Below are 26,321 nucleotides of genomic sequence, written 5' to 3'. Positions count from 1 at the left end.
AAGGATTCCCATCATCCTTGTAAAATTTCATGCATGGCTGTACCAACTATTTGTGTAGCTTTAATTTATTTCTGCTTTGTTTTTATAGTTATTTTGAGTCACATGTTCCATGAACAACAATAGAACAATACAACACAGCACAGTACAGGCCCTTCGGCCCACAATGTTGTGCTGACCCTTAAACCCTGCCTCCCATATAACCCTCCACCTTAAATTCCTCCATATACCTGTCTAGTAGTCTCTTAAATTTCACTAGTGTATCTGCCTCCACCACTGACCTGGGCAATGCATTCCATGCACCAACCACTCTCTTGAGTGAAAAACCTTCCTCTAATATCCCCCTTGAATTTTCCACCCCTTACCTTAAGCCATGTCCTCTTGTATTGAGCAGTGGTGCCCTGGGGAAGAGGCGCTGGCTGTCCACTCTATCTATTCCTCTTAATATCTTGTATACCTTTGCTATGTCACCTCTCATCCTCCTTCTCTCCAGGGAGTAAAGCCTTAGCTCCCTTAATTTGCTTCCATATCCTTCCTATAGTGAGGCGACCAGAACTGGACACGGTACTCCAAGTGTGGCCTAACTAGAGTTTTATAGAGCTGCATCATTATCCCGTGACTCTTAAACTCTATCCCTCGACTTATGAAAGCTAACACTCCATAAGCTTTCTTAACTACCATATCTACCTGTGAGGCAACTTTCAGGGATCTGTGGACATGTACCCCCAGATCCCTCTGCTCCTCCACACTCCCAAGTATCCTGCCATTTACTTTGTACTTTGCCTTGGAGTTTGTCCTTCCAAAGTGTACCACCTCACACTTCTCTGGGTTGAACTCCATCTGCCACTTCTCAGCCCACTTCTGCATCCTATCATGACTTTTTCTAAACTCTGGTTTCCATTGTTAATCATTATGCCTTTTACATTTGTTCATTAGGTTTCTATGACTTTCAGCAGGTTCCTCCTCCATAAGTTTTGTTATAGCTGTGGTTATCGTCCTCCCCTGGATATTGGTCCCAGTCCAATTCACCCCCACCCATTTTAATATACATCTCCATTCTACCCTTTGGTAAATGTCGTGCCAGTGAACTGTAGCAATGAATTTCTACTGAGACTGACCCTTTCCCCATAAACTGACTTTGTTATCCTGCTTGTCCATATGCTGTATAATTCAAATATATTTCAAATAATGATCAATTGGGTCCTCCTTTTCAGTTCTGTACCTAATTTCCATTTCTTCCATCTCAGGGCTTTTCTAATCATCCCATTGCCTTTGTTTCTTATATGCAGGGCAACATCTGGATTTTCCAGCTGTTTTGAGGTGAACTTAGTCTAGTGGTGGTTGGGCACCTATTGTGACCCACGATTCTGACTGCGAAGGATATTACCAATTTGATTCCTGGAATTACATCCTCTCCACTCTGCACTTTGTTCACTTGGGCACCCTTTTACTCATGATATCTTAGCATTCGAGCTGATATTCCAGTACATTTTCTCTTTATTCTCCTAAATATTGAATATTTTAAATCTGTAAAACAGGACCAGTTTTGTAAGTGGCCGTCTATATCTAATAGAGGTTTATTTTGCATGTAACCTATTATATACCTGGGGGGATAACCCGATAATGTTACTAACGGAATGGACATTAATACATTAACGTTCATCTGCGACTTTGAAAAGAACAATAAATGATTTTTTTCTGCTCAGGTCCATTCATCTGTTACCAAGACCATATAGGGTGACAAACTGCAGATATGAGACGAATCTGCAGGCAGTTGTTCTAATTTTTAGCCAGACCTGCCTGGCCCTCATTATCTGGTCCACTTGAGCAGGATCAGCCGTTCACACGAAATCTGTTTCAGTTTGAGTGCATTCGTCTGAGCGGAACCCAGGCCTCCACTGAGGACTCAACTCAATAACTTTCTTGCAAAATAAAAAGGTGATGAGGAACTTACTAGCTTGTTACAGAGAGATTGTTTAACGTAACTCTGTAGACATTGACCAAATTCTAAGCTGTACATTTTGAATTTCCTGGTGAATTTTGGCTTTGTAGCTTTGCTCACTTTCTGGGCTGTGCCGATAGCCTGAATATCAAGTTGTCTTAATAACAGATGACTACAGATCTTTGCCCATAATGTGTCCTGTTAATAATTTGACTTCCCATTGGACAAGGTGCCTCTCTCCTCTACCTCCTATTCACTCCACTTTTTCACTCCTGGTGGAGGTGGCTTGATGGACCACCTCCATAAAATATGAGGGAAAGGGCAAATATTAAGACATTTTGGAGAGTTAGAGCATATGAGTAAAAGTTGACTTGGAAAGACATATTTTGTATGACCACTGATTTGTGTACATGAGAGGATAGTATTGCAGGTGAACTCTGCAGGGTGAGATGTTTTGTAGGAAATAAGAGCCAGTACAGGTGGGAAGGCAAAGACTTCAGGAGTATATTAAAATCACCTTCCAATGAGTTCTTTTCAAGGGGCTGATCTTCAACTGACCTTAAGATTGTGAGGGGTCTGTCTTTAGATCCCATTTTCTCTTACAGCATGATCCTAATGTAGTCTCCTGCTGGGAGGTTGGCTCCCAGCTTTTTGTTGTAGCCCAGTGTAGCTCTGTGTAGGAAAGGGTCTATTTAATCATGTAGCTGGCTGTGCTCTCCAAAATGTTCTTGGATATCAACATGCAAGATAATCTATCTTGTGCCCAGCACACTGATGTAATCATGAAGGCTCACAGCACTCCCTATCATCAAGGACATCTTCAAAAGGTGGTTCCTCAAGATGGCAGTATCCATCGTTGGTACCCTCACCATCCAGGACATATCCTCTTCTCATTATTAACATCAGGAAGGCGGTACAGGAGCCTGAAGGCACACACTCAATAATTTAGGGACGGGTACTTCCCCTCTGTCATCAGATTTCTGAACAGCCCACGGACTCATGAACACAACCTAGATATCCCTCTTTTACACTATTTATTTATTTTGTAATTTATTGTCTTTTTATGTCTTGCACTGTACTGCTCTTCAAAACGTCAACAGATTTCATGCCAGATGTCATTGACAATAAATCTGTTTCTAAGTCGTACTGCTCCTAGGCTCACTGGCTGGCAGCTGTCACAGAAACTGAGTATCAATGGTCATTATTTATAGAATGCTTCATCTTTTATAAATCATGAATTCATTATAAATAGATTTATAAAGTGGAAATCTGGTCCATTTCAACATTTTCTAACTGGCTTGGCATTATGTTGATTCTGAATGATGCCAATTAAAGCAAGACCGTACCCGTCATGGGTATGAACTCATGGATGCATGAATACATAAACCATTTATATTTGGATGCCAACTATATTTAATATCAATAGAACAAATCTTCTGACTGGGCTGAGTTATATTCCAGAGAACTCTTACGGAATTATACCCCAGCCCAGTCAGCTGTATGGCTTGGGCTGTTGTTTATGGTGATTAAGCAGCCACTAAGTAATTTCAAATGAACTAACGTGATTATTGTAGGTGTGATGGAATTGGCTGAGTTTCTGGTCTAAATAACGGAGAATTCTTTTCCTCAGAGTTCGCCCGATCGAAACGGAGAAATGCTAGGTTGGTGTATTATTTTGGGACATGGATAATTGCAAGTGAAAATGTGGTATGTGGAACCACACATGATTCTGTCAGCATTACCTTCCCAATAAAAATTAAATGCAGGATTTAGTGCTCTTTCTGAATACAGCAAGTGCAGACACTTTTTATTTAATTTTACTTTATGTGGTTCCACAAATGTTCGTTGTGTAGATAAATATTGTGCAGTGAAAGAGAGCTGGAGAAAAGATAAAGGAAAGTAACTTGGATTGGACTTTAATTGGACTATCACAGTCGTTGCGCTTTTCGTATGTTTGGCAATTGAGACTGAGCTCCTCAAACTTTTAAATTACTGTTATGTGTGAAAATAAGAGTGTGATAGTGAATGACATTCTGAGCAGCTAGAGAAGGCTAAGGAATCTTGATTACAGCCAGTACCACAATTTTCTAACTGTCCTGGTACTCTGAATAATATTGATGACAGATGAGATTAAAAAGATAGGGACCAAATGGAATATCAATACTTGGGAGAGGAAATTGGTTTATTATTGTCACATATGCTGAGGTACAGTGAAAAGTTGTCTTGTCTGCAATTCATACAGATCACTTCAGTACTATGATGAATTGAGGTAGCACATGGTAAAACAATAACAGAGCAGAACAAAGTATTACAGTTCAGAGAAAGTGCAATGCAGGTAGACAGTAAGTGCACGATCATAATGAGGTAGATTGTGAGGTCAAGAGTCTGTCTTATTATACTGGGGGAACCATTCAGTAGTTTTATAACAGAGGGATAGACACTGTCCTTGAGCTTGGTGGCATGTGCTTGCAGACATCTGTATCTCCTGCCTGATGGGAGGGAAGGAAGAGAAACTATCTGGAGTGGGCAGGATCTCTGATTATGCTGGCTGCTTTACTGAGGCAGCGAGAAATGTAGACCGAGTCCATGGAGGGGGTAGGTGGGTTTCAGTGCTGAGCTCGACAACTCTTTGCAGTTTCTTGCGGTCATGAGCAAAGCAGATGCCATACCAAGCTGTAATACATCTAGTTAGGAAGATTTCTATAGTGTATTAATAAAAAATTGGTGGGGGGGTGTCAAAGGATCAATGTAAAATTTTTTTAGTCTCCTGAGGAAGTGGAGGTGCTTGTGAGTTTTCCTGGATGCATCATCAACATGATTGGACGAGTACAGGAACTTGAAACTCTCAACCCTCTTGATCTCAGCATTGTTCCCCCCTCCCCCCTGACTTTTTTTTGAAGTCAATGTCCAGTTTTTTTGTTCATTTTCGATGAAAAGTTTTGTTTATATTGAGGGGAAAGTTGAGAGTAACAAATCTGCCACAAATAATACAAATCATAGATAGAATAATTTAGCCCCATCTATATTGCAAGAGTTTAATTTGAAGCAACTAACACTTAAAATCAGAACTTACTTCATAAACCTTATCGATCTGTTATAAGTGTAAGAAATAATATTGGTAGTAGAGCTCCCTACAGTGTAGTTCATCTGAACTTCCAAAAGTTGGACAAAGTAATACATCCTCAACTGAAAAAGGTTTTTTTTCTAATGTGCATTTGTTTGACTCAATTTGTTATTGCCATGTGACAAGAAATACAAAAATATAGGAGATGGAGAGAATACAGATGATTGAATCTGGAGCGACAATGGAGGCATTTCCCACAATGATGTTGTGTATAATTGTCCAGATAGCATTTGCTCTGAGACTGAGCAGTGAATGATATAGAGAAGTACTTTCTGGTGGAGGAGTTTCACGAATCTGTTGCTAGAATTCCTCTAGAAGATGAGGCATGTTACCAGAGTGCACCTGAAAAAATCAACTGTGTTACAGAGTGGCGAAAAGTGAATGTTTAAGAGGCTACGCAGGGAAGAAAATCAGGTTATTTGCTTTACTCTGCATGGTACTGAGCTTATTGAGTATTGCTGGAGTGGCACTTATTCAGGAAAGTTAAGTATACTTCATCATAGTTCAAAGTTCGAAGTAAACTTGTTACTGAAGTACAAATACATGGTCATATACAACTCTGTGATTCATTTTCTTGCTAACATAATAAATCATTAATAGAATAATAACTATAATAGAATCAATGAAAGACCACACCAACCTGGGTGTTCAACCAGTGTGCAAAAGACAACAGTGCAAATAAAAAAGGAAGCTGTAATGCTTTCTACATAATTGCACTTACATGTTGGACCCAGGACAGGTCATCTGTAATGATAACACTGAGAAATTTAAAGTTGCTGACCCTCTTCTCCTCTGATCCTCCGATAAGGACTGGCTCATGGACTTCTGGTTTCCTCCTCCTGAAATCAATATCAACTCTTGGCCTTGCTGACATTGAGTAAGAGATTATTGTTGTGACACCACTTACCCAGATTTTCAATCTCCCTCCTATGTGCTGATTCATTACTGCCCTACGACAGTGGTGCTAATTTATTTCCTTTGCAGGAGATTTGGGAGTTGGGTGGTGATATACCTTCCTGTGTGACAATTATCTTTCTGGTCAGCGGTGGTCCCCAGCATGTTGATAACAAGGGATACGTTGGTAATACGTTCCCTCACAGGAAAATAGCCACTCACAGGAGACCTGGCCCACGCCCAGGTTTACGGCTGCACAGGTGGAAGGTCAACTGAGGAAGATCTGTACCAGCAAGGCGGCTGGACCGGATGGAGTTTCCCCACGATTACTGAGGGCCTGTGCGACTGAACTGGGAGAACCACTACAGCGCATCTTCAACATGAGTCTAGATCAGAGAAGAGTACCCAGACAGTGGAAAACATCTTGTATTGTCCCGGTACCGAAGAAACCACAACCAAAGGAGTTGAATGACTTCAGACCTGTTGCCTTGACGTCGCACGTGATGAAGACCATGGAGCGGCTGATAATACAGAATCTGAGGCCACAAACCAGGCACGCCCGGGATCCGCTTCAGTTTGCGTATAAGGAGAAGGTGGGAGTGGAGGATGCTATCACGTATTTGCTGCACAAATCACTCTCTCACCTAGATGGGGTCAGTTGTGCTGTGAGGATTACATTCCTTGACTTCTCTAGTGCCTTTAACACCATCCAGCCCAAGATCTTAAAGCACAAACTAACGGAGATGGGAGTAGACTCTCACATGGTGGATTGGATAGTGGACTACTTGACAGATAGACCTCAGTATGTGCGGTTGGGAGACTGTAGGTCTGACACAGTGGTCAGCAGCACAGGAGCGCCACAGGGAACCGTACTCTCTCCGGTCCTGTTCACCCTGTACACATCTGACTTCCAATATAACTCGGAGTCCTGCCATGTGCAGAAGTTCGCTGATGACACGGCCATAGTGGGGTGTGTCAGGAATGGACAGGAGGAGGAGTATAGGAAACTGATACAGGACTTTGTGATATGGTGCAACTCAAACTACCTGCGTCTCAATGTCACCAAGACCAAGGAGATGGTGGTGGACTTTAGGAGATCTAGGCCTCATATGGAGCCAGTGATCATTAATGGAGAATGTGTGGAGCAGGTTAAGACCTACAAGTATCTGGGAGTACAGTTGGACGAGAAGCTAGACTGGACTGCCAACACAGATGCCTTGTGCAGGAAGGCACAGAGTCGACTGTACTTCCTTAGAAGGTTGGCGTCATTCAATGTCTGCAGTGAGATGCTGAAGATGTTCTATAGGTCAGTTGTTGAGAGCGCCCTCTTCTTTGTGGTGGCGTGTTGGGGAGGAAGCATTAAGAAGAAGGACGCCTCACGTCTTAATAAGCTGATAAGGAAGGCGGGCTCTGTCGTGGGCAAAGTACTGGAGAGTTTAACATCGGTAGCTGAGCGAAGGACGCTGAGTAGGCTACGGTCAATTATGGAAAACCCTGAACATCCTCTACATAGCACCATCCAGAGACAGAGAAGCAGTTTCAGCGACAGGTTACTGTCGATGCAATGCTCCTCAGACAGGATGAAGAGGTCAATACTTCCCAATGCCATTAGGCTTTACAATTCAACTGCCAGGACTTAAGAACTTTTTTAAAGCTATTATTAATGCTTTTTGAGTTAGTGATTTAGATGCATATCATATTATTACTGAGTTAAGTATTGTATGTAATGAGTTTTTGCTACAACAAGTGTATGGGACATTGGAAAAAATGTTGAATTTCCCCATGGGGATGAATAAAGTATCTATCTATCTATCTATCTATCTATCTATCTATCTATCTATCTATCTATCTATCTATCTATCTATCTATCTATCTATCTATCTATCTATCTATCTATCTATCTATAATACCTTTGATTTGATTCTCCCTTGTGGTTTGCCATTACCTAACAATTGTGTGGTATGAGTTTTATTCTCCAGTTATTTCCTCAGGTCTTGGTTTCAGACAGACACGTACTGCTCCATATTCTGAGAAGTTAGGAAATGGAATTGAAGACAGTGTTATCAGCATTAATCATCATCTGTCCTCATCACAGTGTGAAGGTCATTGACAAAGAGGGAGATGACTGAGGGATTCCAGCAGCAATGTTTCAGGGCTGAGTTCATCAGTCTCCAAGAACCACAAACATCTTCCTTTAAGTTAAAACTAACTTGGACAATTGAAAGTATTCACATTAATACTCAGAAACTTTTTTTTTTACCAATATAATTAAATGCCACTTTGTTAAATATTGCTGTGATGTCAAGGGGAATCACTCCCTTCTCGCATTGGTAAATTAAGAATTTTTCTATGCATGCTTGGACCAATGCTGGGCTGAAATCAGCAGACCAGTAGAGTCAACAGAACCCAAACAGAGGAAGTGCCATTTGATTGCACTGTTGCTGACAACTTCCTTGAAATCACTGAAGCTTAGGAAAGGAGAGATGGAGAAATCCCTGGCTGCGTTTGATTGGTTTTCCCTTGTTATGGAGAAGACATACCTGAGCAACTTCTCATTTTGTTGTGGTAGAACTAGACTAACTTGTGAAGTAGAAAACCATCCTACAGCTGTGAGTTGTCTGGATTCAAACTACTACTTGACATCAGCCGAGGAAGTCAAAATTGACTGAATATGTATTTTAATGAGGGTGGGGGCTACAGGAAGAGGTGAAAATGATTGCAATTCCTCAGATTTGGCTTTCTGCAGCATGTGAACATAATTCCAGAAAGAGATGCTAATTGATTGTGCAATGAATATTAAACAGTTCACTATCATTCATGATTGAGTGTTGAAGGAATTTGATGTGACCCTTTAGAATCATTTAGCTCTTTAAATGCTGTTCTTATTGTTAAGTATGTATGTAATCCTGTATTGTAGTTTCATCAGTTTGACTCCAAGAATTCCAGCTGCTGCTCCAGTGGAATTCCTTTCTCCATTTTTCAATAATCCATGAGTAGGTTCTGCACAGGTACGATTGGAGTGTGAGATGTTACACATGGGGCAGTGTATCATTGAGACAATTGAATGGATTGTGGGATGTTACACTAAGCTTCTGCTGTTACTTTATGGCAGCTCATGGAGCTCCAGTTGTGAGCTGCTAGATCTGTCCTAAACAGACGCATTCAAGGTTAGAGTCACAGAACAAAACAACAAATGTCCCAAGTGTGTAGGATGAAGGCTGGGTCACTAAAGCCAGCATTGTCATTTTGCTCAGGTGGGTGATGAGGATGAGGTTAAAGTCGATCTGTCTCTTATACCATCACCCTTGTCAACTGCTGCTGGCTCAGATTGACTGATGTGTTCTTTTGTACCTGATCGATCGATCCAATGAAACACTGATCTATTGAGCCAGTCTTAGTGATGCATTTCAAGTTTCTTAGTCAAAGTTAACAGCCTCAGTGCTTCTTCATTGTGGAGGATTGTTGAAATAGTAGTTGAGTGGGAAGGAAGGAGGTTTATGTAATATTTGGTTAGGCTTTTGATATAAATCTGGTTTTCTTGACCAATTCTGCAGGCATCTAAGGGTCCGCCTTGTTGCTGTGGTCTGAAGTTATATAGGGGTCAGATTGCTTAAGGATGGTATTTTTCTTTCTTTTATATGGCAAGCCATAATTAATGTTATCATTATTCACATGAGCTTTAACTTGAATATTATCTTAATTTATTTTCCCCAGTTCCCATAATTTGAATAGTTATCTCCACATTAGACCAAGCCTCTGGAAAACTATGCTATTTACACAACCACTGTGCTATTTCATCCCATATGATATCAGTGGTATATCACTGAAGAGAACGAGCCATGGAATCTTACTCAAGATTGCAAACATTGGAAAATGTGGAAGGCAATTTATGGTGATAAAAGACATTTATCAGACTAATGAATTAAGTTTTTGTCTTGAAGCTTGTGATGAAAATAAGACATTGCAAAGCATCCTTTTTGAATCTTGGAAACTTATAGAACAGACGAATGCTGTTTGATCTGTTGTCCGGGTGCTGGTTCTCTGGAACACCGGTTTAGCTTAGTTCCATTTGCCCGCTCTTGGACTTGAAACCAAGTTTTTATCTTCAGTTACTTGCCCCATAGCCTTTTAAAAATGATGTCTGAAACTATAGCTTATAAAAGAATTCTAAAGTTTTTAAGTAATGACTTCACAATTAAGTTTTGTTCCCACAGATTACTAGACTTTGATATTTAAACAAACTGTTATAGGAAATTCTGAGCAATTTCCTATGTTAAAGTTTATGGTCAAAGATCTCATTCACAAGTTCCTAAATTGACATTTTATAGATAGATTTTAAACCAGCAACTCCTTTTTTTTGGATAATTTCCCAAATAATTTGCCATCAAAAGCTTTTAGTGACATAAAAATGCAGTAACAGAAGACATGGTTGATGAGAGAATTAGAGTGATGTTGATTTACATAAATAGACCAGGCTGCCTTCTGAATATCACTGAACATCACATTTATTGAGGCATCAATTTCCCCATCACCTGTAAATAGTCAAACCACTTGCTCTTACTTTCTCTAAATTGTGGGTAATGCCATAAACCTAAAGTACTGTAAAAAAAAAACAAGCTATTTAACACAAAAGCAGTAAAAGAAATTGTGTTCAAGCTAGTTGATCATTCTTGAAGTGATGATATGCTATAATTAACTTGGCTTTCAGTGGCTTTTACTCACTGACTAAATGGCCATAAACAGCATAACAACAAATTGCTAAACTATGTGATGGTTGGACAGTGGAAACAGATAGTGACATTTGGATTAAATTCAACTGTGTCTATATATCCTCCCCAGAGTATGCACACAGCACAAACAGTTATATATTTTTGTCATGTGTTCTATTTTGAATTGAATCTCTTGTGGAATATTAGAATTTATTTATTTTGAATGTACTATAGCTTTTGTTAAAAGGAAAGACAGAATATTCATTTGCAATTTTAGTGCTACACAATGCCATTCTGTTTTAAATATTACTTTGCATTTGCACACATACTGTGTGTGTAAAAAAAAAAGTTGAATGCAGAGCAAAGGCTTTAACAAGAACTATTCTAACACTGGGGCGGAAAGGTCATGAATGAACTTTTGAAAGTCATGCTGCATGAGAAGTGGAATGATAGAGTCTGTTCCTTTGGATGTGTGGATGCCATTAAACTTTCTAAACAATGTTTTAGTGAACATCCACTGCAGCTGCACAGAGCAGAAATATTGTGCTGATTTGATGCCAATGCTGCCATCTAGAACTCAATGCTTTTGGAACTGCCTTCTCCTAACGACAAGGCAAGCACATTTTTAGTGGCTTTTCTCCCTCTTCCACCAGTGGTGATTAAAAGTTTCATGCACTTCTTTCAGATTAGTTGTGATACCATTCTGAATGAAACACCTTATGGAAATCTTGAAGACTGTGGTATATCAACAAGTTGAAATCCTCTTCAGGTAATATTACAGCATCAGGATCCAGATCTGATTTTCAATATCATTACAAAACAGAAATTCTTCCCTTCTGTATATTTACACTTGATCTTTCTTAGATGTTGGCACGTCATACACTGTAGAAGATATTTTAAAAGATTAAAAAGGCCCATCTGACTTGCATCAGATTTGTAACATTATTAAACTTTCTTTGATCTAAAAGTGTAGACATAAATTTGGTTTGCTTGTAGGTCGAACAAAATAGTTAAATACTGCCAGCAAATTCCATTGTGTACACTTGTAAATCTTTGAGATTGCCAACGTAGGTTCTTAGGGAAAATGACATTTCAGTGAATGTATCTCTTTGATCCTGTTATCCAAAATCAATCTCTTTAAATCCAAATATGTTCCCTATTTAAATGGTACTGACATCTTGTAAAAATGCAGGGGTGGAAAAGGAGATTAAAATTTACAGATATAAAAAGAGTATTTTTTACTTTAATAAGATTTGCAGAATTATTGTGCTCTTATTTTAACTATGAAATTACTATACTGTATCAGATCACTGCCGACAGCCATACACTGCAACAGTTATCTTCTGTTAAAGACTAAATAACCCATCTCTTAAGCATGACAGCAGTGCGTGAGAGCTTTGCAATATTTAGTTTTCACTAGAAGGAGAGGTGTTAATTAATTTGTCTTATTTGATTCTCCGAATGTTGTGAAGGATGGTTTGTGTTCTGGTTGTGAACTTGCTGTCAGATCTTAGGTTGGTTCCTGATCTCTGCCATGTTAGTTTCTACTAATTGTTTGAGCTGGATTAAATTTTAGTAATATAGTCATAGTCATAGAGTCATAGTAAAGTACAGCATGGAAACAGGCCATCCGACCCATCTTGTCCATGCTGAACCATTCAAATTGCCTACTCCCATTGATCTACACCAGAACCACAGCCCTTTTAATATGTATGTGTATCAAATAGATTAGATTCAATCAACCATATAAATATGTGAATTTCAAATGAATGTAAGATAGCTAACACTGAAGTGGAAATAGACTAGAAGCTCAGATCGGCAGAGAGAGGAGGAATGTTCAATAGGTAGAAGACAACTCAGTGGAAATAATAATTAAAGAGTGGTTTGACCTATCTCTATCTTGAAATCAGAACCCGCTTCTCAGTTTCAAGGGAAGCGCTCGTGCAAGACTCAGAAGGAGAGAAGACCCTTGAATCTGACCCCTAGGGTCATGAGTTGTGAAGGAGGATCTGAGTAACCTGGGAGTGAAATCTCATCCTTGGTAATGTCTGTTGGTTCTATTTCACTTCCAAAATTCAATTCTATTAACTTTGAGGAATTTAAGAGTACATGCAGTGTGACTAGTAATTCAGTGGTTTGGTCTCAAGCATCTGAAGATGTGAGTTTGGATTTCAGCAGTGTGTCCCGTGACCTGGAATATAATCCTGTCCTAAGTGGACCAAGTACTAGTGAACAGTGAAAGCCTTCTGGTGTAAAGAATAGAACTTGACTTCCACTAAACAAGTATATCTTCATGTGTTCCAAAATTGAGACTCAGTATACCATGTCCTTAGTAGGCAAAATGAATAGGTTTTGGACAGGGCAAAGTCTGATTTTAGGGCCTTAGTAACATCCAAACCATGTAGTTCTGGAAAACAAAGACTCTATCACCTATTGTTGAAGAATGCCTACTCAATAGCTTCACATGATTATCACTGCTTGGCTTGTCTAGTACACATTTGCTGACAAACAAGCTATCCACTAGAACAGAACACTCAGAGTAGCAAAAGCCTTGAATTGATTTTGTATAGAAGATTTTAATGCCAAAAATCAATACATTTTACAATTACTTGGGCCACTGTGCCCATGCCAACCAAAACAAACTATTTGGGTAATCCTCATCCATTCTCCATCCATAGTTAATGGAGAAAAATTGCATATTCAAGTATTTTTTATTTTAAAAGCTATGAGGCTCCTCATGTATCATTCTTCATGATAATGAGATCTTAATTATCAGTAGCTTTCAGTTGAAATAATGTTTTAGCTCCTATTTAGTGTTTATTTCAATTATGCTTATATCTAGCCCTCTCATAATTGACCTTTCTGCAGAAGAAGAATAACTATTCCTGTTTACCTTGTCTAGATTTCTCATAGTTTTTACACATCTCAAGTAAATCTCTTTTCTGCCTCCTCTGCTCCAAAGAAAACAACCAGCTTTACTCTACTCATAATAATGTCTCCAGACCCAGCATATTCCTCATAAATTATCTCTGTCATTTGTGGGAGTGTCAATATTCTACACATCTAGGATTAGTGACTCTGAATTAAGTTCCACCTCCAATACTTCAAAGAATATGAAGTGGAATCCAATTTCAATAGGTTAGTCTAGGGAATATTAAATTCAGATTATTACTTGCAAAAGCAGTGCAAGCTATAAAATTCAAGCTAATAAAAACTGAAGATAGAATTAATGTCCTGTTGGTATCTACTTGAAGTGATCTGGTAGTAAAGGAAAAATTCAGTCAATGAAGAGAAGACAAAGAAATGTCAATGAAAAGAAGACTGAATGACACGATGCAGATTGTGAATAAATGGGTTATAGTAGCATCTTACCTCAACATTTATCTTGTGATTGCTGTCTTAGTATCTTTGGTGTATGTGGGGAGCAAAATACCCATTGTTCCAAATGCTGCTTGCCATCCGTTGGGGATTTGTTGATGGTTGAAGATGGGAGTAAGATCGGCTATAAGACTCTAAACCATTTACCATCATTACTCTCTTTATAGGAGGATCAGATGTTGAGTAATTCCCAGTGATTGTTGAGATAGATTAGTAAGAATATCTATTACCTTCATGAATATAGAGGTGGAGAGGAGTGGGAAGTAACTGAAGAGCACAGCTGGCAGCAATAGTTCTTTTGGAACACACACAAAATGCTGGAGGAACTCAGTAGGTCAGGCAGCGTCTATGGAAACGAACAAACTGTTGATGTTTCAGGCCGAGACCCTTCTTCAGTACTGGATAGGAAGGAGGGAGATGCCAGAATAAAAAAGTGGGGGGGGGGGGAAGGGGAAGGAGAGTAGCTAGAGGGTGGTAGGTGAATCCAGGTGGGTGGGAAAGGTAAAGGGCTGTAGGGGAAGGAATCTGGCAGGAGGAGATGGCACTGTTTCCGTGCTGTAATTGTTATATGGTTATATATGAGAGAAGATTGTAGGAGAAGGGGAAGGAGGAGGGGCACCAGGGGAGGTAGTAGGCAGGTGAGAAGAGGGGAGGGGCAGGGAATTATTTTTAACTGGGAGGAGAAATCGATATTCGTGCCATCAGGTTGGAGGCTACCCAGATAGAATATAAGGTGTTGCTCCTACTTCCTGAAGGTGGCCTCATTCTGTCACAAGAGAGGGCCATGGACTGACATGTTGGAATGGGAATGGGAAGTGGAATTAAAATGTTTTGCTTTTGGCGGATGGAACGGTGGTGCTCGATGAAGCGATTCCCCCAATTTACAACTGGCCTCACCAATGCCGAGGAGGCCGAATCGGGAGCACCGGCAACAAACCCCTTCCTTTCCAGTCCTGAAGAAAGGTGTCGGCCCAAAACATTTACGGTTTGTTCGTTGCCATAGATGCTGCCTGACCCACTGACTTCCTCCAGCATTTTTGTGCACATTGCTTTGGATTTCCAGCATTTGCAGAATTTCCCGTATTAATAATTCTTTTGGTTAAGTATCCACAAAGAGTATGGAAAAAGTTGTATTGAGAGGAAGTAAAACAATCCAAAATGTTTGGATTAATCCTGTATATTTAATATATCCATTAACCAAAACATACACAGATGCACAATCAGAATGTCCTTTAAAACATTATCCTGTTTTAAAATCTCTTTATGATCTTTGCAACATATGCAGAATTCTCTGTTGCTATTTGTAAACAACAGCCCCCTTAGGATATCTTGATGATATTAAAAGCTATTCCATGAACTCAATTGCATTAACATTACATTTCCTGTCACAAATTGCTCAGAAATAACCCTTTGCTGTACAACACTAATAGAGCAATACATATTTCTACAGAGAACTGTTATCTATGTACCACAAAACGTATGTGCTTCTAATCTTGTAAGAGATCAGTTTTCTGACTCCAGAACAAAATTTACAGGTATTACTAAGTGCCTATATTTTGGCCAGGAATTTAAATGCTGAGCAGTGAAACTGAGAAGAACTTGGCTGAAAAACTTCTGTAAAAAAAAATTAAATATATCATTCGGAGAAAAGTATGGCAATCGGGGCAAGGATAAAAGCACAAAGGAAATAATGCCTGCATCGCAGTAGGGGAAAAATGGTCTTGATTTGAAACTTTTCTTGGTGCAAAATGAATTTTAAATAACTAGCTGGTGGACATTTTTCATGACCCTGTTTAATGTAAATGCCAATCCAAGTCATTCCTGTTGCTATAAAATACATGTAATTTTGAAGAATTCTCTTACAATAAACCATTTAGCAGCATTCAAAAGCAATTGACTTCAAACAGTGCTAGTTTTGTGCTCTGTTCAGTTAAAGAATTGTGTGTAGTGGCTCTCTTGCAGTTCTTCCCCCTTCATTTCCAGTTCTGATGAAGGGTCTCCACCTGTTTATTAAATTCCATAGATTTTGCCTGACCTGCTGAGTTCCTCTAGCACTTTGTGTGTTTTGATCCGGATTTCCAGCATCTGCAGAATCTCATACACTTATTATTGTTGAAGTGAACAGGATTGTGGTGGAAAGCTGGAGCTTTGGTTCAAAAGGTTTCAGTGAGAGAAGGAGACGGCTTAGGTGAGTTTCTCGAAGCTTTCCATTCCTCCTTCATAATTGCACAGGTAGAGAGTGGGAATGCAACCCAAGGCAGTGGTGTACTCCTCTTGTATGATATAGGAAGTCAGGGAGATCTCCAGTGTCCCTGATGACCACACCTGCATTAAGTGAATCAAACTGCAGCTCCTTAAACTCCATGTTAGGGAACTGGAGCTGGATGACTTACAGACCATTCAGAAGACAGAGAGGTTGATAGCGAGAGTTACAGGGAGATGTTTACTCCTAAGTTGCAGGGTATAGGTAACTGGGTGACCATCAAGGAAGAAGAATGGAACAGGTAGACGATGCAGCTTAGCTCCATAGACATTTCCCTCTATGGCAAGTATACCATTTTGGATATTGTTGTAGGGACAACCTAGCAGAGGAAGGCCACAGTAGTCAAGTTTGGTTCTGTGGCTCAGAGGGGAAAGGGTGAGAAGGGATGATAATGGATTGACTGGCTTGGGAAAATCTCTGGACAAGAATGATACTCCCAGATGGTATGCTGCCTCCCAGGGCCAGAGTCATGTCTTGATCAAGTCCATAGCATTCTTATGGGTGAGCAAACAGATGCTGTGGTCTACATCTTTACCAACGAAGCAGACAGGAAAGGTGGTGAGGTTCTGCAAAGCGAATTCAGGCAGTTAGGCGCTAAGTTAAAAGACAGGACCTCCCAGATGGTGATCTCAGAATTGCTACCTGTGCCATGTGCTAGTGTGGCCAGAAATAGGAAGATCACACAGCTTAACACGTGGTTAAGGAGATGGTGCAGGAGGGAGGGTTTCAGATTTTTGGATCATTGGGTTCTCTTCCATGGAAAGTGGGACCTGTACAAATGGTATGATTTGCACCTCAACTGGAGTGGGACCAAGATCAATATCCATGCGGTAAGATTTGCTAATGCTGCTGGGGGAGGATTACACTAGAATTACCAGGGGTGGGAATCAGAGTGTCAGGTCAGCTAGGAGAATGGCTGTTGGGAAAGTAGCCCAACAACAAAGTAGCTTTTGCTAAGCTTATGCGGAAAGAAAAAAAACAGAAAGGTGGAGCATGGTGGGACTAATACTGTCTATTTCAATGCAAGGAGTATTGCAGGAATAGCAGATGAGCTTAGAGCATGGACCAGCATGTGGAATTATGACGTTGTAGCCATCCGTGAGACTTGGTTGCAGCAGGAACAGGACTGGCAGGTCAATCCGGTGTTGCATTGCTTTATATGAGATAGAAAGGGGAGGTATTACAGAGGGGTTACTTGTCACATAGTGCTCAGACAGGACATACTGGAGAGTTCACCTACTCAGACAATGTGGATGGAACTGGGGAATAAGAAAGTGATGACCATGTAGATCAGAGATTTCCCAATAGTCAGAGGGATTTGGTAGAGCATATTTGTAGAGAGGTAACAGCAAGAAAAGTAAGTTTGTGATACTAAATGATTTTAACTTTTCACATGTTGACTGAGACTGGCAAATTGTAAAAGGAGTTGATATATTTTGTCAAATATGTTCAAGAAAGTTTCTTTAATCAATATATAGAGGTCCCATCCAGAGGGTGCAATATTAGATCTACTATTCAGGGGAAGAGACAGGGCAAATTCAGAAGTTTGTGTAGTAGAACACTTTCTATCTAGTGATCAGAATTCCATTGGTTTCATAATAATTATGGAGAAGGACAGTACTGGTCCTCAGGTTGAGATTTTAAATGGGAAAAAGGCTGATTTTGATGGCATCAGAAAAGATCTGGCAAGTGTGGATTGGGACAGGTTGTTTTCTGGCAGAGGGTTGCTTGATAAATGGGAAGTCTTTAAAAGTAAAATGTTGAGAGGACAAAATTTGTATGTTCCTGTTTGAACAAAATACAATGTTTACAGGTTTGGGGACCTTGGTTTTCAAGGGATATTGAGGCCATAGTTAAGAAGAAGAAGATGTATGTCAGATATAGGCATTTAGGATCAGATGAAAGGTACCTGGTGCGGTATAAGAAATGCAAGAGAACACTTAAGTGAAAGATCACGAGGGCAAAAAGAGGAGATGAGGTTGCTCCGGCAGAGAAGGTGAAGGAGAATCCCAAGGGCTTCAACAGATAGAGTAAAGACTAAAAGACAGCAACAAACTGAATAGGTTCTCTTAAAGATAACCTGGCCACCTATGCATGGAGTTGAAAGAGATGGGAGAGATCTTAATTGAATTTTTTCTAGTTTAATTGTCTTTCAATCATACACATGATTGGGAACTGAGGTGAATGGTAGAACAAAGCAATTTGGGAGTATAGATCCATAATTTGTTGAAAGTGGCATCACAGGTAGGGTTGTAAAGAGAGCTTTTGACACATTGGTTTTCATAAACCAGCGCATTGAGAACATGGTTTGGAATGCTGTGTTGAAGTTGTAGAAGGTGTTGGTGAGGCCACATTTGGAGAATTGAATGCTATTTTGGTCAACGACCTACAGGAAAGATATCAATAAGTCTGAAAGAGTGCGGAGAAAATTTACAAGGATGTTGCTGGGACTTTAGGGATGCAAGTTACAGGGAAAAGTTGAATAAGTTAGGACTCTAATCCCTGGGGCATAGGAGAATGAGGGGAGATTTGATGGAGGCTTACAATTATGGGTTGGATAATAGATGAAGACTTTTTCCCCTGAAGTTGTGTGAGACCAGGATTACGGGTTGTAGTTTTAGGATGAAAGGTTTAAGCATTTAAGGAGCACCTGAGAGGGATCTTCGGAGGGTGGTGTGAATACGGGTCAAGCTGCTGGTGGAGGCAGTGGAAAGGGGTTGAACTGAAATATTTGAGAAGTTTGGAAGAGCTTGGTCTGGGGACTGTGGTTCAGGTGTGGGTAGATGAGACTAGGACTAGGCAGTTGGCATGGACTAGATGGGCTGAAGGGCTGCTTCTGTGTTGTAGTGCTTTATGACTCAAAATAGGATATAGAAAAGTTTATAGCCATGGTGGACCTGACAGTTCCTGGCAAAGCAGCCCTTCTGTGTTCTGAGATTGCCACAGTGGTAGGAACTGATGGATGATGTCAGGAAGGATGTTCTTACTGATATTTCACAATAATTTCAGGTAGGGAAAAGCTCCATGATTGTCCCTGTGCTGTAATAGCTTTATGTTGAGAACCTAGTACCATTCCCACCTCCACCTTTTCCTTCTTCCGTTCCCCTCCTACAGTTTGTCCTGCATGGTGCCCATTCTTACAGACATGAAGCATCCAGTGGAGTTACCAACTAAAGCACCCATATGGGGAAAATGTGAATATGAAGAACAGAAGTCTTTGAACACCTGCCACACCATTCAAGGTAGTCTTTAGCAACTCATAATAACTCTAGAAAGGACAGAATCCCCGTACAGAAATCATTGTAGCTTCCACCAGTTATCAGTCAGTATCTAATCTAAATGTATTTGAATTTGTACAAAACACTGGTGGGGTTAAGTAAGAGATAAGAGAGAGGAAAGTGAAGGAGTGTGGCCTTGCTGTTGCTGAAGATATTTTCTGCGGTTGTAAGTTCAGTGAGAGTAGTCAACCTTAAAATGTCCATGCTGGTGTCAAATCAGGATGCACATTGATTGCATTGTGCTCTTCATTCTCTGAGTGCTCTTGGTTGGGTGATTTTATGCATTGATGGACATCTTCATCTGCATGACATTTAATGCAACTTTGCAACAATTTGGACGTCACTTGTCAAATAAAACAACACACGTGTTTCTCAACAATGTAGCCATTACATCAGAGTTTGCTTTGCAAATTTCACAGTGGCTTCTCTGTAAAAGTATGTATAAGAATGTCTGGCGTATATAACCAGCATGATTTAGATGTTGTTCTTGTTGAGGTCCTATGTCTTTTGTCTTTTTCATCTAAATTTTTTGTCTCTTTTGTCTCTTTCATCTCAATTTTGTGAAAGGATCATCTTCATCGGTTGTGTAAACAAAATTATTTTTAACCAGATCCAAATAAGGTTTGGATTTAATCTGACATATTAAATGACATTTAGTAAATTCTGAGTAAGGATATCCTAATACCGAGAATAGCACTGTTCAACAACAGCATTCTTTTATTGTAGAGTGAAGTGTGATAATGGTCATTTACAGGTTATTTCTACAAATTGGACTGGGTGCTTCTTGACGTATTCTACTTTCATGTCTCACACAAAACAGATCATATTATTCCCTGTGCACATCTGAAACTTTTTTGCCAAGGACATTACCTCACATTGTCCTGGGAGCATCTCTTGTGGGCACTTCTGGGACAATTGGGCTTGATTACATCTCTATTGGGTAGGGACTCCATTGAAATAAGTACTAAAAGTTACTCTCTGTCTTTTGCCTCACACCCCTTCCTTTTCAATAACTACCCCTCCCCACAACTCCTCCCAGATCCCAATCAGCCCCGGCTCAGAACCTTCCAAACATCTCAGCCCACCCTCATTGACCCTAACCCTCCCTCACTGATTTCCCTCCATTTCTACCTCTCATCATCTAGATCCAAGCAGGTGCCTGCAATCTAGTACCTTAGCCTCTCTCACTCATACCAGTGTGGCAACACTCTGAGGATCCGATGCAACAGCCACTTTTACTCCTACCATTCTGTCCTTCTCCATCTTTACTGTCCTCATGCCTGTCAGTCCCTTTAACCTCATGGCTGCTACAGTTTGGACCAACAGACTTATAATCAGAGACCTTTAAAAACTTAGTTGATGAAAATAATTACAACAAAAAAAAACTTAAAGCATCTAGAAATTAATTAAACTTTAAAACTAAGTGAAAGGAATTGTAAAAAGACAAAGTTCAAAGAAAACATATTATTAAAGTACATATATGTCACCATATACAATTCTGAGATTTATTTTCCTGTGGGCATACTCAGCAAATTTATAGACAACCACATGTTTACAATTGGTTGTCAAAATCAAGGACCCCATTCAAAAGAATGGGTCAGATAACATATGCCATTCAAGCAACACATGCAAAATACTGGAGGAACTCAGCACTCCAGGCAGCATCTATGGAAAAAAGTTCAGTCGATATTTCGGGCCGATATAATTCATCAGGAGGATTTCAGCCCGAAACGTTGTATGTACTTTCTTCCGTAGATGCTGCCTGAACTGCTGAGTTCCTCCAGCATTTTGTGTGTGTTGGTCGGATTTCCAGCATCTGCAGATCTTCTCTTGTATATGCCATTCAATCCTGACTTAAAGCTGAGGGGTGAGAAGTGAAATACACCTGGTCCCTCCGCTCAGGACTTGTCAGCTCGGCTTCTGGATGCAATACTGAGTCTGGCCATAGCATGGGAGGTCAGATGCACTAACTCGTTACTGACTGCCATGCAGAAAGCAGAACAAGCTGACCTTTTTACTGAAGCCACCCAGAACTGCTAGAAAAAAATTAGCAATAGGATCTATCAACCCAATGTACAGATGAGAAATTCCATTGTTAAATGTTAAATGTGCTACTTAGCTTGTTGTAATCTGCCTCTGTGATTCAGTTCAATGGAAGTTAATGGAATAAATTCTGAACATATATTGTAATTTGCTGGTCCTTCCATAAAAGGTGTTGAGATCTACTGACTGAATGTGAATTTCATAAGGTTTAGATTTCAGTTCAGTGTCAAGTGAAATGCTCAGAATATGTACCATCTTGTTGAGATGCACTAAGAGCCAGGAGCTGAGTTCCTGGAAGAAGCATAAAGTTTCTTTCAAGTGGATTGTTTATTTTTAATTCAGAACATGAGAAAGTCTATCATTGCTTGACACTTTGCACTGTGACACAACTTGTCAAATGTTTTCCGCATGTAGTTGTCACAGATGAATTGCCTTCACCACTGATTTGTGTGCTTAAACGAATTACCAGAACCAAATGTTTTATTAATCATCATTAACTACAGTACATACACTGAGAGCAGAAAGGCATTTTTATTTAAAATGGAATGGTCTATTTTTTGTCCATCTTTTCCTCTAGCTGTGACAGAACATTTTACTCAACAGTTCGATCTCTTGAACTCTTGGGTCTAGTTTCCAAAGTTGAGAAAACATCAACCTAATGAAGTTAATGCTGATTTATTAACAAAAACCTGAAAAATAGATAATTTACTTCACACTATTTCAGTTAATGATATTCTTTATAAGAGGATCAGTCAGATAATTAGCCTGTGATTTTTATTTAACTCCTACTGAAGTTCAGTAAAGTTACCTAGAGAAGGAATATACTCAGTAACTCAACAGATCAAGCAGCATTTGTGAGGGGAAAGGAATTGCCAGTGTTTTGGGATGAGATCCTGCATCAGGTCTGAGAGCGAAGATGGTCAATATAAAGAGGAGAGGAGCAGAGACAGGACCAGTAGATGATAAGTGGACTGAGAAAGGGTGAGGGGTGATGCGTAGAGGGAGCCGGGTGTGGTAAGGGAGAAATGAAGACGAGACAGGTGTGTAATAGGAAGCAGTCAAGGGAATAAAGGGCAAAGCAAGGCAAGGGTGAAAGCAGCTGGAGGATGACAAGCAGGGGCACAAAGGGTACAGATGCTTGAATCTATTAAGTAGGGAAGGTGATGATGGGAACCATTATTGGAGAGATAAAAGACAGATGGAAACAGTCTGGGGGACAGATTTGGTGGTTAAAGTACGTGGTTAATATGTTAATGGATCCAGAAGGGGAAGGGTTGAAAATGAGGGATAGGGGCTGGATGTGCAAAAGGGAACAGTACTGGGAGGATCGGAGGTGGATTGGAAGGAGAGGCAGAAAGGAACACGGGGTAAGATAGTGGGTTTATAGTAAATGGCAATGGGTAGTTTGCATCTGAGACAGAAACAGCGATCCAGAAAAGGCAGAGATGATCCAATGGAATTTGAGTGGGGTAGAAGTTGGTAGCCAAGATAGTTTAAAATTAATGGATTCTGCACAGGTGCAAGAAGCAATCATCAATGTAATAGGGAAGAAGTTGTGGAGTGGTATCAGAGATGGTTTGGAACAAGGACTGTGCCAGGTAACTAATAAAAAGATAGGCCTTGTTGGGGCCTGTGCAAATGCTCGTGGCTAGACCTCAGATTTGCAAGAAATGAGAGGAATCAAAAGGAAGGTTGTTTAAGGTGTGAACAAATTCTGCCAGGCAAGTGAGAGTGTTGGTAGATGGGAAGATGAAGCTTTGTAGAAAGAAGCAGGGGCTTTAAGACAATTCTGATGGGGGAGACAAACAATGAAGTTCAGTTGTTAATGGCAGCGAGTACAATTTCAGTTTTATGCATCTATCCTAACCACACCAACCTGTTCTGTCTGCTTCATTTACCTTTGCCATTGCATTTAATTGGGGATAATATCCCTTTGTTTTTCTTGCTATCCTTTCTTTTCTACCAACTGTTGCTCCCACGCTTCTGCCAATTGAAGGGATTTCAGCTGTTGTTGACTGAGTGCACAAATTCTACTCTGAATGAAAGTCCCAACTAACATAGGCAACAATCTGGGATGCTTCTGTTAGTATTAGGAATGGGGACGGACACTAGTGTTTGCATGGAAGTGCTGGTTTGCAGATTCGAGTGTCAGAGTGATGTTCAGCCGGTTGGCATGATGGTTTAGAGCTGGTTAAGAAGACATGGACAGCTGGCCTGCTCTCGCTACTTCGTGCATTCCAGGTAGTAAATGGAAAGATGGAAGCAGACCTGGTGGAAGATGGGTGGTGAGTCTTTTTTCCCTCTTAGTTTTTTACTACTTCTCTTACAGTTTAGTATGTACACAGGAAAACCAAGAGCAGATTTGTAAGATTAAACTGGGATATGTGTTAAAATTCTAAGTAATTTTATTATCAATGTACAATTGTCACCTTATACTACACTGAAATTCATTTTCATGCGGTCATTCACAGTAAATACAAAGAAACACAATAGAATCAATGATAAACCCCACATAAGATGGACAAACAACCAACGTACAAAAGACAACCAATGGTGTAAATACAAAAAGAAAAAAAAGCAAAATAATTATAATAAATAAATAAATAAGCAATGAACGTTGAGAAAGTGAGATGAAGAGTCCTTGAATGTGCGTTCATAGTGTGGGAACAGTGCAGTGTTGGGGTGAATGAAAGTGAGCAAAGTTATCCTCTCTGGTTCAAGAGCCTGATGGTTGAGGTGTAGTAACTGTTCCTGAACGTGGTGCTGTGAGTCCTGAGGCTCCTGTACCTCTTTACAGCAATGAGAAGAGAGCGCGGCCTGGATGGTGGGAATCCTTGTTATCGATGCTGCTTTCCTGCAACATCGCTCTGTGCGGATGTGCTCGATAGTGGGGAGGGCTTTATCTGTCGTGGACTGGGCTCTATCCACTACCTTTTGTAGACTTTTCTGTTCAAGAACATTTGCGTTTTCATACCAGGCTGTGATGCAACCAGTCAATATACTCTCCACTACAGATTTATAGAAGTTTATCAAAGTTTTAGATGACATGCTGAATTTTTCGTAAATATTTTAAGAAAGTGAAAGCACTGCTGTGCCTTCTTTGTAATGGCACTTATGTGTTGGATGCAGGACAGATCCTCTTAAATGATAATGCCAAGGAACTTAAAGCTGCTGACCCCCTTCACCTCTGATTCCCTGATGAGGACTGGCTCATGGATTCCGGTTTCCTCTTCCTGTAATCAGTTCTTCGCTTTGCTGACATTGAGTGAGAGGTTGGTATTGTGGCACCATTCAGCTGGAATTTCAATCTCCATTCATCACCATTTTTGATTCAGCCTATGACAGTGGTGTCATCAGCCAACTTAAATATGGCATTGGAGCTGTGCTTAACCTCACGGTCATAAGTATAAAGTGAGTAGAGCAGGGGGCTAAGCACACAGCCTTGTGGTACACCTGTGCTGATGGTGATTGTGGAGGAGATATTTTTACCAATCTGAACTGACTGGAGTCTGCGAATGAGGAACTGGAGGATCCAGTTGCACAAGGAGGTACTGAGGCCCAGGTCTCAAAGCATATTGATTAGTTTTGAGGGGATGATAGTATCAAATGCTGAGTTGAAGTTAATGAAGTGTATCCTGATGTATGTCTCTTCACTGTCCAGATATTCCAGTGATGAGTGAAGAGCCAATGAAATGGCATCTGTTGTTGACCTGTTGTGATGGTGGGCAGCAAATGGAAGCAGATCCAAGTTGCTCCTCAGGCAGGAGTTGATGCTTTTTCCACCAACTTCTCAAAGCATTTCATCACAGTGGATGTAAGTGCATTGAGGAAGGTTACCATGTTCTTCCTGGGCGCCAGTATAACTGAAGCCTGCTTGAAACAGGTGGCTACCTCAGACTGCCGAAGCGAGAGGTTAAAGATCTCAGTGAATACTCCAGCCAGTTGATCAGCACAGGTCTTTGGTACTCAGCCAGGTACCCTGTCCAGGCCACATGCTCTCTGTGTGTTCACCTTCCTGAAGGATGTTCTCACATTTGCTTCAGAGATTGAAATCTCAGAGTCTGTGGGAGTTCATGAAGGTGCCACCATGTTTTAATGGTTAAAGCGAGCATAAAGGGCATTGAACTCATCTGGGATCAAGATCTTGTTGTCACTTATATCAGTTGGTTTCACTTTGTAGGAGGTGATAGCATTCAAGCCTTGCCACAGCTGTCAGCATCCTTCTGTGATTCTAGTTTGGTGTGGAATTGCCACTTCGCATGTGAGATGACTTTCCAGAGGTCATACCTGGGCATCTAGACCTGAATCTGGCCCTCAGCATCTTGTCGAACTCAAGGTTCATGGTTCTGGTTGGAAAAGACTCTAAATGATTTTATAGGGAAAATCTTATCCATGACTGACTTTATAAAGTCAGTACCTCTGAGTCCCTGAACATGGCCCAGTCCACTGACTCAAAGCCATTTTGTAGCCATTCTGTAGTTGTTCCTCCACCTCCTGTGACAACCTCTTCATTGTCCTTACTTCTGACACCTTGCTGTTTAGCCTCTGCATCTGCAGGTAGGAGGAGGGCAGCCAGATGATCAGATTTACTGAAATATGGTCCAGGGATGGAATGGTAGGCATTCCTAATGGTAACATGGCAGCGGTCGAGAGTATTGGAACGGCCAGTGCTAAAGGTGATAAGTTGATGATA

General features: G+C 40.4%; 1 protein-coding gene across 1 annotated transcript in view; it reads left to right on the top strand.

The window, feature by feature from the left end:
- The window catches only part of dennd2b (DENN domain containing 2B), a 438,424-nt gene that overhangs the window by 40,280 nt on the left and 371,823 nt on the right, over positions 1 to 26,321 (top strand). The gene's annotated exons all lie outside the window — the stretch shown is intronic.

This window comes from Hemitrygon akajei, chromosome 6, assembly GCF_048418815.1.
Source record: "Hemitrygon akajei chromosome 6, sHemAka1.3, whole genome shotgun sequence".
NCBI classification, from domain to species: domain Eukaryota; kingdom Metazoa; phylum Chordata; class Chondrichthyes; order Myliobatiformes; family Dasyatidae; genus Hemitrygon; species Hemitrygon akajei.
Note: the sequence above shows the minus strand (reverse complement) of the source record. Positions and strands in the feature narration are given on the sequence as shown.